This window comes from Rousettus aegyptiacus, unplaced genomic scaffold, assembly GCF_014176215.1.
Source record: "Rousettus aegyptiacus isolate mRouAeg1 unplaced genomic scaffold, mRouAeg1.p scaffold_m13_p_13, whole genome shotgun sequence".
NCBI lineage: Eukaryota > Metazoa > Chordata > Mammalia > Chiroptera > Pteropodidae > Rousettus > Rousettus aegyptiacus.
Genome location: NW_023416288.1, coordinates 29,380,017 through 29,393,566, shown reverse-complemented (window position 1 = coordinate 29,393,566; position 13,550 = coordinate 29,380,017). Strand labels below are relative to the sequence as shown.

The window sequence follows — 13,550 nt, the reverse complement described above, 5'->3', positions numbered from 1 at the left end:
AACCAGTTAAACGCGGGAACGGTGAGTACCTCTAAAAATCGTGCAGCGAAAACGACTTGGCACAGCCTCAAGAACTTCCCACGAATAAAGAACAGAGAAAAAGAGAACAGGATTTGAATGGATCAAAAACTTATCATTTCCTTAATAGCGAATCATTGTTATTTTAGCATCTCAATTCGAGCTTTTCCCTTTCATTCAATTTTTTTTTAAAAAAGTGCTTTGCAGGTACATTCTTAATCCCATCATTTACATGCACATCTGTGGCTGTTTTATCCACTGCCTATAAAAACTACTTCTTCCAAGGGAGTGACTAATGTTTTACAGAGGAAAGCTGAAGCTTTAGTGAAAACCCGGCTTGCTCTAGTTAGTGAGAACTTGGTGTAAATTTGAACTATAAATTTCTTTTGGGAAAAAGTTGCTTTTCCAACTTTTTAGAAAAGACATTTAAAAATATTTGTCATGGTAGGGGGTTACTCTTGCAAAGGAAAAATACGAATTTTCTTTAATGGAGTCCAGACAATAATGTTAACGGAGTCCAAGGTAAGAGACACCAGCAATGTGGCAGCCTCATCATGACAGCAAGCCCTGCAAGTCCCACTCAGACACTTCAGCACTCGTCTCGTCAGGCTTCTTAGGCCTCCCTGATCCCCTTCTCCTCAGGGCTGGATTTGAGAGAGAGTGACCGACAGATGGGCTTTATAAAATTAACATGTTTCTTGAATGTAGGCTTCAAGACTAGTGCGTGCCATCATTAAAATTCATTTTTTCAAAGACAATTTAATAAAATGAGAAAACTGCACAATACAGGAAATTTAAAAAGTAATATGTTTTCTATTGTGTGCTTGGGAAAAATAGCTAAACCAAATATTAAAATAGTTATTCCTGGGTGACATAATTATTTTAAATTGTTTTATATTTGCGGATTTCCCATAATAATGTTTGTAGGTAAAAAAAAATTTGCATGTAAACAAGAAGTTGAAGTTGCAAAGTAAAAACTACTTATTTGAAACTTACCTGGAGAAATAAACAATGGAATGTTTTTCGTAACTCTACTATCGTCATAGAAGTATAAAAGTCCAGTCCTTCAAACTCATAAATCTACTTCCACAGAAGTCCTTCCAATAATTGGAAAGCCACTCACGTCTGAATTGGCCCATCAGTGAAGGTAAGTGAAAACCTAATTTTGTTTCCTATAAAAAATTCCATTATTTTGTTCTTCAATAAAATTAAAAATCCATAATACAGCTCATCGATGCTTTTCCTTTCTAATAATTTCAATGCTTACATTACAATTTTCATTAAACCATCACATATTATCAACACTGCTTCTCACATGAGTGAAAAAGCCAGGTGATATATGGTGTTGAGATGTTACATATTAAAATTAATTGTCTCAAAGAATCAAGAGTGTTTTATAAAGGGACTCTATTTAATTTGATTAATCCTATGTGCTCCCCTGTAAAACAAACAATACTCTTAGGAAAATATGTAGGTAGATAATTGAACAAGGTTGCTTATCCAACCATATTCATCATGGTAACCCATTATCCATCTCTTTTCTCTCTCTTTGGAAGGTTTCTTTCCCTTCTTTTCTCTCCAATCAATCTATACTTGTAAGCTTTATTGAAGGATAAATATCCCATAGCTCACTTATTACCTTCTCCATAAACGTTTCTTTCTATATATGAATATTAAATAAATATGTATATTTTTTGAAGGACAAAGGACAGGAGACAACAGAAGTTAATGATTGCCAATATAATTTTAGAATATGGAAAACAGAAATGATCTATAGAGGGGAATGTTAAAATATAAATGTCGATGTTTGTAGAGACAAAGCTACAAAGAGTAAGCTGACTTTTCTCTCTCTTCTTAGAAAAATAAACTTAACAAAAACAAAATACATAGAGAGACTGACACTTGTGATCAACAGTCAGGTTTTTCCCTCAATCTTCATATAGTGAATTCACCAGTCAAAAAATCCCACTCAGGCATATAAAGCTCCCACTTATCTTATCAGTTCTTGTTTCTCGTTTCTCAAATATGATGGATTAACTGTTTGAAGTAAGCTTCTAGCATGAAGGACAACAAAATTAACAAGCAAACAAAACAATAATAATAAAAAAAGGAAACTTAGAACACTGGAGGAAATGCAGTGAAGAGGCTATAGCTAGAAAAATTAGGATTCTCTTCAAAGACATAAGATAATACAGTTGGCCCTCTGTACACATGGGTTCTGTATCCATGGATTTGACCAACTGCAGATTAAAAATATTAGGAAAAAATTACATTGTTGCTGATGTACTATATAGATAGATCTACCATGGTTGCATGTGTAATGAATATGTACAGACCTTTTTCCTTGTCATTATTTCATCAGTAATATAGTATAACAACTATTTACATAACATTTACATTGTATTAGGTATTATAAACAATCCAGAGATGATTTAAAGTATACAGGAAGATATACATTGCTTATATGCAAATACTATGACATTTTATGTAAGGGACTTGAGGATCTACGGATTTTTGTACTATCTACAGTGGTCCTAGAATCAACCCCCAACAGATACCGAGGGATGACTGTACACCTATGAAATAAATAGAGGGTGCTATTAAAACAATTAAGAAGAAACATCAAACAGAACATATAACAGACTCTTTAGAAGATAAAGTTGACAAGTTCTCTCAGAAAGTATAACACGAAATAGACATGGAAAATTGTCAGAAACTTAAAAGACTTATTTAGGAAATTGACATATGAAGGAAGATCTAAGGGAAAAAGTTTTTAAATTTAGAATCTCATATCCGCTCAAACTACTAATCAAAATCGAGAACAGAATAACAGAGTTTCAGGCATTCAAAATCTCAAAAAAAAAAAAATAGCATTTTCTACAAATATTTTCACCAGAAGGTATTAGATGATATACTCCATCAAAATGAAGGCATCAACTAAGAGAATAAGACACAAACCATTCTCCCCATAAAACAGTATTATGAATGTCCATTCTGGCTGAAATTTTTTTTTAAATGTACTCTAACTTTAGAACAAAATAGTGGAAATTTGGTATGCAATTGGAAATTTGGTATGGAATAGAATTAGTTTTCATTTCTTTGAAACTATTTATTTTGTTAATAAAGACATCTTTCCCATGCACAGGGGAAATATATCTATTTATAATATATATCTCCAAATCTACAGATTCACTAGTTTCTGTTTGAAGCAAATACCACATTTGCTATGTATGTTATTTCCAAATCCACAAACATGGATTTCACACAGGCTTTCAAAATGTTCCATCTTGCAGGACTAATCCTCTAATCCTATACATCTGAATTCACGCCAAAAAATTAGAAAAAGATGGAAAATTGGAAGAAAAATTAAATATTACTTGATAAAGTCCTTCCATTTAAAGATATACATACTTAGAACTGTCTCTGAGTGTTGTTTGTTGAATAAATTAGTGATACATAGTGACGAGCTGTATGACGCCATGCTACAATACATGCTGTGGACTGAAGAACCAACCACATGGCGACGGATGCTTACCAGCGATGACAATTGTATACTGAGTGTCTATGAGGTTGTAAACACTGTTTCGGCTTAAAGATGTGCTAAATTCTGAACTGAATCTTTCTTATTTTCCTATTGTTGACATTAAACTCTGTCATGCTTAGTTCTTCGATAAACTGATGAAGCTAAGACTCCGCAGATGTCCTTATTGTGGTGATTATTTTAGCAATGTAGATGGAAGTGTGTGCACTGTGGTATTTATGCCAGTCTAGATAGACTTTTATTCAAAAGATGTATCATGTCTTAAAGATTGAAATACACATTTATTAAGTGGTAAAAAAAAATGTACTTTTTTCTTAAATAGAACAAATCCTCGAAGGCATTCATTTAAATTTTGATCTGAAGAATTGGGTTTTCTGGTTAAAAACAGCAAATAAAGCATGTGTTGCCCCTCATTTTTCCTAATATCTACTGAAAGGAAAGGAAAGAATATACATATGAACTCATGATTTTAAATATATATCAGGTAAACAGACACAGAAATAACGTTAGATATGTGCATGCATGGGTTAGTTTTTACTTCCTAAAAGTAATGACAGCCTAGTACCAAAGAGCACAGTCAGTACCCACATCTTATTTTCTAATATCAACCTCCAATAAAAGGATCCAGGGATCCTTGGAAAAGTGGCTGATTCTAGGATTACATCAAGGAACATACGAGGTATTTCCGAAATATCTTGTGGTGACACAAAACAACAAAAAGCTCACAAAAGAATGTGGACATGTCAGTAGGGAATATGAACCTATGTGAAAGAGCTCCCAATGGCCAAAGCTGGGATAATTTGGGGGGAAAAATAAATAATTACAGTAGAGGATTAAAATTCACAGAGTCAAATAAGTATCTCCGAATCCACAGAGACTAAAAATAACAGCATAAATAGAGAAAAGAAGAGCTCTGTTTTACAAAAAATTTCAATAACTACAAAAGAATTGAAGAAAGTGGAAAATCACCATTTGAATAAGGCAGATATAACTGACGCAGGCGAACACCATGGAGGGATGCTGAAATTTGTGGGCAAAATTTTGCGAAGAAACGTGGTATTTATATAATCCCAAAGTGTCTTTTCTAAGAGATTATAAAGGAAAAAAGTGGAAACATTACAATGAAGAAACCTGCACACACCACCGTATAAAAAGATCAAGGTTCCCATCTCTAGTGATAATACATATCAATATCAATACTAACTGATAGGATACACTGAGGAAGGCAGACCAGTTGTGGAGTATTCTTGCTAAAAAATGTATAACCTTAAATCTAATACTGAGAAAACATCAGATAAATCTGAACTGAGGGATATTTGACAAAATAGCTGCCCCCTATGCTTTAAAAGTCGTGGCCAGGAAAGACTAAGGAATGCTACCGATCGGAAGAAACTAAGTAGACAATGACATGACATCCAAGTGTGAGGTGAGGCTCAGGATTGGACCCTGTAGTTTAGCTAATAGTATTGTACAAATATGAATTTCTTAATTTTGATAACGATATGTAGTTTTTTAGCATTAAGGGAAGGTGTGTGTAGGGCATACAGAACTCTGTGCTTGCTGTTCTTACAACTTTTCTGTACGTTCAATAGTATTTCAAAATGTTATCAAGTATCAGAATACAAAAAAAAAAAAAAAGAAAAGAATAACTGTATAACAATAAAAGTGGATGAGAGAGTTACCAACAGTGATTTTTAACAAATTTCAGGAAGAGGGAAGTTGGGTGCATGCTGAAAAAATTAAAACAAAAAAAGTTACCACCCTGAACATGCTCTCATGGGACCACAGAAATTAAAAAATATATATTAGTTAGTTAAGAAGCCCAGGATGACATCTCAACATGTTAATTACCTTTCTCTTCACCAGTAGTCAGTGTTTAATGCCAGGCAGAACATTCAGATGACTCTCTCTTAAGAAAAGGATGTGTATGGAGAAAGCCAAGACTACTACTGTGGATATTGTTGCCCCAGGACAGAGTCTTCCTTATTTATCATTTAGGGACATTCAGAGACCATGAGCCATCTTCTGGAATGTGTACCCCAGAGTGGGGTTTAGCAGTCCACATGATCTATCCCACATCAGCTGACACAGAGCTCCCAATTGACCCATTTACACAACCACAGGGAAAACTAACAAAGCAAGAATTTCCTGGCATATAAGGAGAGACATTAGTATGAAGAAAAAGATGAAAATAAACATAAATTTAAACGACTCTAGACAAAACATAGATAGCTCAGGAAACAAAAATAATAATCTCAAAGAGATTCAAGAAATTATTTTATTTTTAAGACACACAAACGTGCTGTTATGAAAAACGTTAAAGAACAAGGCGAGCACTTAAAGATAAAAATTACAATGGAACAAATTAATAGAAGGTCTGAAAAAATAAAACTGAAGTAATCCCTCATAAAAGAAAGCAAATAAAGAAAATATATGATAAGTGGGAAAATATGAAACATAAAGGATATGCAGACATCCTATATTTGAATAACAGTGTCCCTGAAATTTCAGAAAGGAAGGGTGAAAAGTTTTCAACTAATAATAGAAGATAATTTTTAGGAACTGAAAAATGATTCAAGCCTACAGATTTGACTGGTTCGACCAGTGCAAAGGTCTACGTATAAAAACATATACAAACTCAGATATATCCTCATGATGCTTTAAGTCCCCAGAGAGCCCTAAAAAAACAAAGGGCATCCTCAAAAGAGACGGACAATGAGACTGACACAAAGTCCTAATCGATAACACTGAATGCCCTTAAACTGTGGGAATATTATTTTTCAACTTTAATTCTACTCCCAGCCATTCTACTCCCATTCAAGTATGTTACTTAAATAAAAATACTTTAAGACATTTAGGGACTCAGAAATTTAATTCCAAAGCACTCTTGTGGATGTGCTTCTGCAAAACAAGGAAGTAAACCAAAGAGATAGAGTGGCAGAGGACCAAAGTAGAAGATACAGTATAGGAGAATGATAAAGAGGGTCTACCGATGATTTGTAAATGTATTTATTTGCTAGCAAACCAGTGATTGAAGATTGAAGCAATAACAACACATATATGCCTTTTCATTTTCACCTGACTACTAGCCATCAGGATTTGATCCTGGAGAGTCTGTCATGCTCTCACAGAAGAGCAAAGCTCTTCCTTCTTTATGACATGTCCTTTCCCCCAGGTGAGCCTTGTGCTAGAGAGGGCATGAGCTTTTAAAAATAAGAGAGACAATAATACTACTAGTAGTACCAATAAAAGGAGACATAGATCATGTGACGAGATACTAAACACAGGGAGAAAAAAAAATATCCCATTCTGAATTTCTTTCCAAGAAATGTGATTCTGATTCGGAACCTCCTCAGTTAGAATCAGATCTCTGGATTTATTTCATATCTGGTCAATGGCCAAATAATTGGTGGCACTGACAATGAGTCACATGCCGTGCTTTTAGCAGAATCACACTAGTGATTTCCCGTGACTCACCTCTGTGTTTGCTGAGCGAACAGTATACACGTGTTGCTCACTCACATGGCATTCTTGCTGCAGAGGAGCACTGCTCTGGCTTTAAGAAAAACAAAAAGCTTGGTTCCTCAGCCTACAACTCAAATTTTAAAGTATTTCAAACCACTGTTACCCATGGAGTTACTCAACGATATTTTTGAGTAACTCTATATTCATTCAGAAGTCATTTGTTGAGTTCCTAGTATGTGAGAGGCATTGGATTATGCCAGAATACAAAGATATGAGTAAGTTGTAGCTCTGCCTTTAAGGAGTCCATAACATAGAAGGACATGCAGAGAGAAAACATGTCTCTGAAGTGTAGCATGATACAGATTTAGGCACAGTGTACCAAGAGACAGAGGGGAGTGGGCAGCCAAGGAGGTTGAAAACAGTATAAGGAAGGTCCACTAGAAGAGGAATTTGGACATTAATGTAAGAGGTGGCCAGGAAGGAAAGTAGGGAGGACAGTTTAGGAAGGTGAATCAGCAAGGGCAAAGGCATGACACTGGAAAGAATATGGGGACTTCTGACAAATAGTTTGATACGACTGGATCATACGGGGCAGCAATGGCAGAGCAGGCTTGCAGATCCCAAGCCCTATGCATCTGAACAGAACCAGGAGAGCCACGTGTTGAGGAAGCCAGGGCCTGGGGATAGTGGCGCCAAGTGCTTCAAGAACTAGAGAGTGGACTGTAATATAAACACATCACAAAAGTCATCCCATTCTCTTCCTTCACTCAACAAATCTTTACCAACTATGTGCGACATGCCAGACACTGATGTAGCCAGAGTTAACAGCAAGGTTCATGATCTCTTGCCTTCATGGAGTTTACTTTCTGATAGAGAAGACAGACAGTGTATAAATAAATAGGCAAGCGTGTTGTAAGGACTAAGGTGAAAAATAAAATCATGGGAGATGGCACACAGTTAGATATGGGTACACAGAGCAGTCTGCTATGAGGCGATGACAGTGAAACAGAAAACTGCACTGTATGAAGTAAGGAAGTAGGTCACATGAATTATCGGGAAACAGCACTGGTCTGTGGGAACAGTAAGTACACAGGACCTGATGTGGGAGGGTCTTGGGTATATTCAAGGTAGCAAAAGTAGGTCATTGTGGTTGACACAAAATGAATAAAAGGAAAAATGGCTGCAAATGGGGCCAGATAGGTGTCAGAAAGCCAGTTTGTTAGGCCATTGTAAGAACTTCAGATTTCACTGAGAACGAGAAGAGAAACTGCAAGTTTTGAGCGAGGCAGTGATTGATGTGATGTATATCATTTCTGTTTTCATCAATTAAGCTATGTATTTAAAAGTGTCCTTTAGAATTATGAGGTCTTTTTGACCTCTGATAACAGCAGATTCCGATTCCCTGTATAATTTATAATGGCATATAATCATGCAGATATGAATTATAGGTGAAAATCCAAGCCTATATTTTTCTTTATAGTTTAATTGTAGGTCATTGCTTAAAAGCATCAGATTATAAAATTATACATTTTTAAATGGTACAAGGACTTCTGTTCTTTTTAGATTTTTCTAACAAAAACAAAAGTGCACATTACAGCATGCATACTTTTTCATCCATCTGCATATGTTTGTGCACGAAGCGCCGGAGAAGGATGCTCCCAAGAAAAACTCTTCATGACAGCTTCATGCTTGGACAAGTGGTGAAGGCAGCACATCAAAGAGCAGCTGCTAAACAGATTCCAGGGAGCGGCTGAGACTGCTGGCACTTCAGGATGTCCCCCAGGACCTCATTCACCACTGGACCAGTCCCCTTCTGGGGAAGCACCAAAGGAAGGGATATCACGGGTATTTGCAGAAGAGAGTCAGCACTGAGAACTCTAAGAAGACCAAATGCAACTGGTGTTCTCCACCAGACCCATCAACCCAGACCTGTTCTTCTTCCTTAACCTTCATGCTCCATTTCCTCACACATCCAAACACACACACACACACACACACACACACACACACAGACACACACACACACACACACAGAGTCATTTTCTTCCCTTTAAGTCCCTCCTTTTTCTTTATTGCCTCAATTTTTCATCTTCAGCAGCTCCTTTTTCCTCTCTCACACCCATGTCCAATCCATCAGGAAATCCTGTTGTTTACACATTCAAACTATATCCAGAAACTTACATCTCAACACCTCCTTTGTCACCACTCTGGCCCGGGCCAACATCTCTCACCTGAATTACAGCTACGGCTTCCTAAGAGGTACCCCTATTACCTTTTCCACTATCCCCCTTCTGTACTCTATTCTCAACACAGCAGCCAGGCTGGTATGTTTAATCAGATCCCTATACTTTTTCTCAGGGTAAAAGTAAAGATTTTTTTAAAAAAATGACCCATAAGTCTCTGCTCAGTGAGGCTGCTCAGCACCTCTCTGACCCCATCTCTTACCATTCACTACCAGGACTTGATTCATAAGTATTCCAGGTGCCTTTTAACCATCAGAACTTGATCCTGGCCCTTCCCTCTACCTGGAGGGCTCTATCATAGATGACTAGTTTCCTCGCCTCACTCAAGTCTTTGTTCATATTATCATGATCTCAGTTAGACCTTTCCCTGAAGCCCTTTCCCACAACTACCCCCACCTCCATCATTCCTAACTCTTACTCTGCAACTTTTCCACCATAACATTTACTGTCTTTCAAAGCAATACGTGATTACTTATTTATTATGTTCCTGGTTTACTTTATTGTCTGGTCCTCCCCACTAGATGCAAACTCCCCAAGGGAAGAAACTGTTTGCCTGTTTGTTCACAGTTTTGCTCCCAGGGATGTAGAAGAGTGCCTCCCACATGGTAGATACTCAATAAATAGTTGTTGAATGGAATGTCAAATGATAACCTCTCTGGTTTTTCATGTTTTCTTAGTTTCATGTTTTCTTAGTTTCTCACTCTTCTTCAGCCTGTGCACATTTCTCATATAGATTTGAAATGTCTCTTTTAGTAAAAGACCATATTCATGTTTCTATTGTCATTTCATTGTAAGTAAGCGTCTGGTTTGTGTGCAATCATCCGGTAATCTGATTATAAAAGTCTCCAAGCAAAAAACAAAAACCCAAAACAAAACAAAACAAAAAACCAAAATAGGGATATTTAATTCATTTTTAATATAGAATTACACCAATGAGGGGGAAAAAAAAAACAGGGAGAAAGTCTTCACAGCTCTAGAAGATGTAACATACACAAGATGTGGCTTCTCTTTCTTTAATGATGTTTTATCTATTTTCTTCTCCTCTGTCTACATACCTTTTTTTTTCCACCATAATTCTGCTTAATATTAATTTCCTCTTATCTTGACCTATTTTTGTTTATTGATTTAGATATGTTTCTCAGTGTCTAGTTCTTCTGTATTTCTGCAAATATTAAAATAGGAACTCTGCCATTGCAGAGGACATTATTCTCTAACCATCTTGCTTTGATAAGCATTGGAATGCTGTATGAAAAAAAAAAGGCGGGGGGAGTAGGGTTTCTCCAAAAGCCTTCAAAAAGGAGACCAAATTCTGCATGTTTTCTGCTGGGTGCCATCTTAAAATTGAATTTTCTGGCCTCAGTGTAGAACTGTAGAAAAAAATCGATGGACTCCGACTCAAGACATCTGGTTTCTGTTCTTGGCACTGCTCCTCACTGTGACCTTAGTACATGGTCTTTCCTCAACTGTTAGTTTCCTCAACTATAAAACGGGAGTGTGCGAGGAGAGATTCATCTAGATGGTCTCTAAAGTCATATGTGACTCTCACAAAATATGATTGATGTCTCAGAGATACTAGGAATATATATATTCTAACTAAATATATAAATACATGTATCTATATCTTATATATATATGGTGTATACACACACACGCATATATATATATATATTCCTAGTGGATTAAGGTCATTCTTTTAATCAGAGTTTCAAATATGACATTTAGTGAATTTATTTTGCTTCAGAACATTGAAATACCACTGTTAATTTTAGAACTCTGTTATTAAAAAGGAATGAATACTTGAAGGGACTAAGGGACTTTCCTTGTCTGAGATGTGTCATATAGCCAGTAACGATTCTGACTAATTCAAAGATATTACTCAATGTGTCTGTGAGCTGAGAGTTGGGAGAAAAAAACTTTCTCAACAGTATCGCTTCCCGGCTTTTGGGACACTGTCAGTGAGTGTCATATTGTATTGATATTATGTTTGGTGTTCCTCTGAATTTGGAATGATGCTGGCTTTCTGGGCAAGATCCTACACTCAAGCATAGCAAAATCATTTAAGAGTTAATATTAATATTTTATTGAAACAAACATTCTTTTGCTTTGAAACATAGAATATATATATATATATATATATGATGTTTATAGGTATCCCTTCCTAATCATTATTTTATCAAAGTATATAAATACCATGTATTTTAATATGCCAAAAATATGGCTATAATTCTGTAACAGTGGTTTTCAAAAAGTATTTTATTATGATTCCAAATGTGGGTCTAGTGACTTACAGATGGTCTTATGTCTTTAGTTTCCTAAGTATTGCTAAATCATTTCTTCCAAATTTGTAAAAATCTAGGGCTGGAAAAGAACAATTGCTCTGCCACTAACCACTTAACAAAGGACTGAGTCATAGGTAACCAATGCTGAGCCAAAACAGAAAGGACTAAGATGTTCTCCAGGGTGATGCACTAGAACCAGTGATTCCTTCCTGAACCTTTTCAAAACTTCCTGTAGCTACTCAAGAAGAATATGTTTTTCTTTATGGTTACAGTGGGCACTTACAAAGATGCTAGTTCCACAGCAGACTTTATACCTTAACTTCTCTTACATTTACTTTATTACTCCTCCCTTCCTTCTTTCTCTCCTCCCTTCTTCTCTCCCTTCCTTCTTTTCATTCCTTTGTTTTCTAATTTTCTCTTTTTTAGATCATTTTATTCTTAAAGAACATGAAAATAGTTTAAGAAGACTTTGGAGAATTTTGTACAAATTGCATCATAAAATTTTCACTTTTGTTTCCTTAGGTGAAGACCTACGGGATAACCAAGGAAGAAAGTATATATTCGAAGAACAACATAATCCACAAATTTAGGAAGAGAGGCGGAGCAAGTCCCTGAAACATGTATCTTTCCAAATCTTTGTTTATTTTCATTTCTATAGCAACCTTGTGATTGCAAAAGAGTGCCATAATGAGCAGAAAATAGAACATCAGTGACAGTAAAATGTTATTATAACTCAAATAGTAGTGAATTGTTTAGAGAATTCAGAAAGGCTGATTTTTAAAAAATGGGCTCATAGCAAGAAAATGTCTACCTAATTCAATAGTAAATTCCTTCTCCAGAGGGAGAATGAGATGCACTTTGGAAACTTAATTATGTGCCCATTTCTTGTTATTACTTTCTTTATCCAAAAAATCCCCGAAGAGATTTTACTACCATTAAATCAGTCACAGGGATTTCTCAGCTTTCAGTGGGGCGCAATGTGCAGCTTTGGACACATATTGCATTTCCCATCGTCCTGTGAGCACAGAATATTCTTTCTGTAAAATTTCAGATGGGCCTCTTTGGTCTTCATACGAGTGATTGCATTCCATAAAATATTATTGCATAAAGCCAAAAGACCCTGGTTAAAAATTAAATTCAGTATTCTAATAAAATGTAACCTAGAATGAACACACACACACACACACACACACACACACACACACACACGCGCACTCATGCAAACACACACACATCCCCTTTAAAGAAAATGTTAGCCTTTATATTTCTTCTCAAGAGAAGATGGAGCTTCACAGGCATAAAAAAGAGAAAGAAAAGTCAAACTTGACTGTAAATAAATGTTCTGTGGTTTATAGAATTCACAAAACAAATTACAGCATGACATCCTTTTCAAGGAACTGTTTGTGTCTTCGGAAAAAGTGTGTATTATTTTTGGTGAACTTTACCTTTTGATGTGGCCTTTCTGAGGGAGGCAGCGTCATCAACACTTTTTTTTCTTTTAATTGCGTAAAAATATGAGATGGACAAGACAAAAAGCAAACTCATTTAGTATTTTAAATCCCTGAGACACAGCCAGAAAGAGACTGAGAAGGAAGGACTTGGGGGCTGAATGGAGCTCTGAAGTGCCATGTCAGGACTTCTCCTCATCAGATCAGTCCAAAATCAAGGAGTTTTAATTTTATTCTTAACTAAAATGACAGGAGAGTCACATTAATCCCAAAGCTAAATAAATGGTTCACTTATGTTGGAGGCAACCTCTTTTCTTTTAGCAACAACATTAAAATTATCAGCCATTCTGACAATGTACCATATGCCAATCGTGGAGTTAGACAGTTTATACTTATCTCTAATGCTGTAATGCCTACAACATATCTGAAATTATGTATTTGGGTCCCCCATTTTATAGACAATTAAACTAAAACTCAATTAAGTTAAAGGTTTTTTTTTTTTTTTTTTGTCAAGTTGATTCAGCAAGCAACTGGCATGAATTGGAATTCAAATCCA

The 13,550-nt window shown here is 35.9% G+C and overlaps 1 protein-coding gene across 17 annotated transcripts in view; it reads right to left on the bottom strand.

Moving 5' to 3' along the window:
• The window catches only part of HDAC9 (histone deacetylase 9), an 824,368-nt gene that overhangs the window by 128,356 nt on the left and 682,462 nt on the right, over nt 1-13,550 (bottom strand). The gene's annotated exons all lie outside the window — the stretch shown is intronic.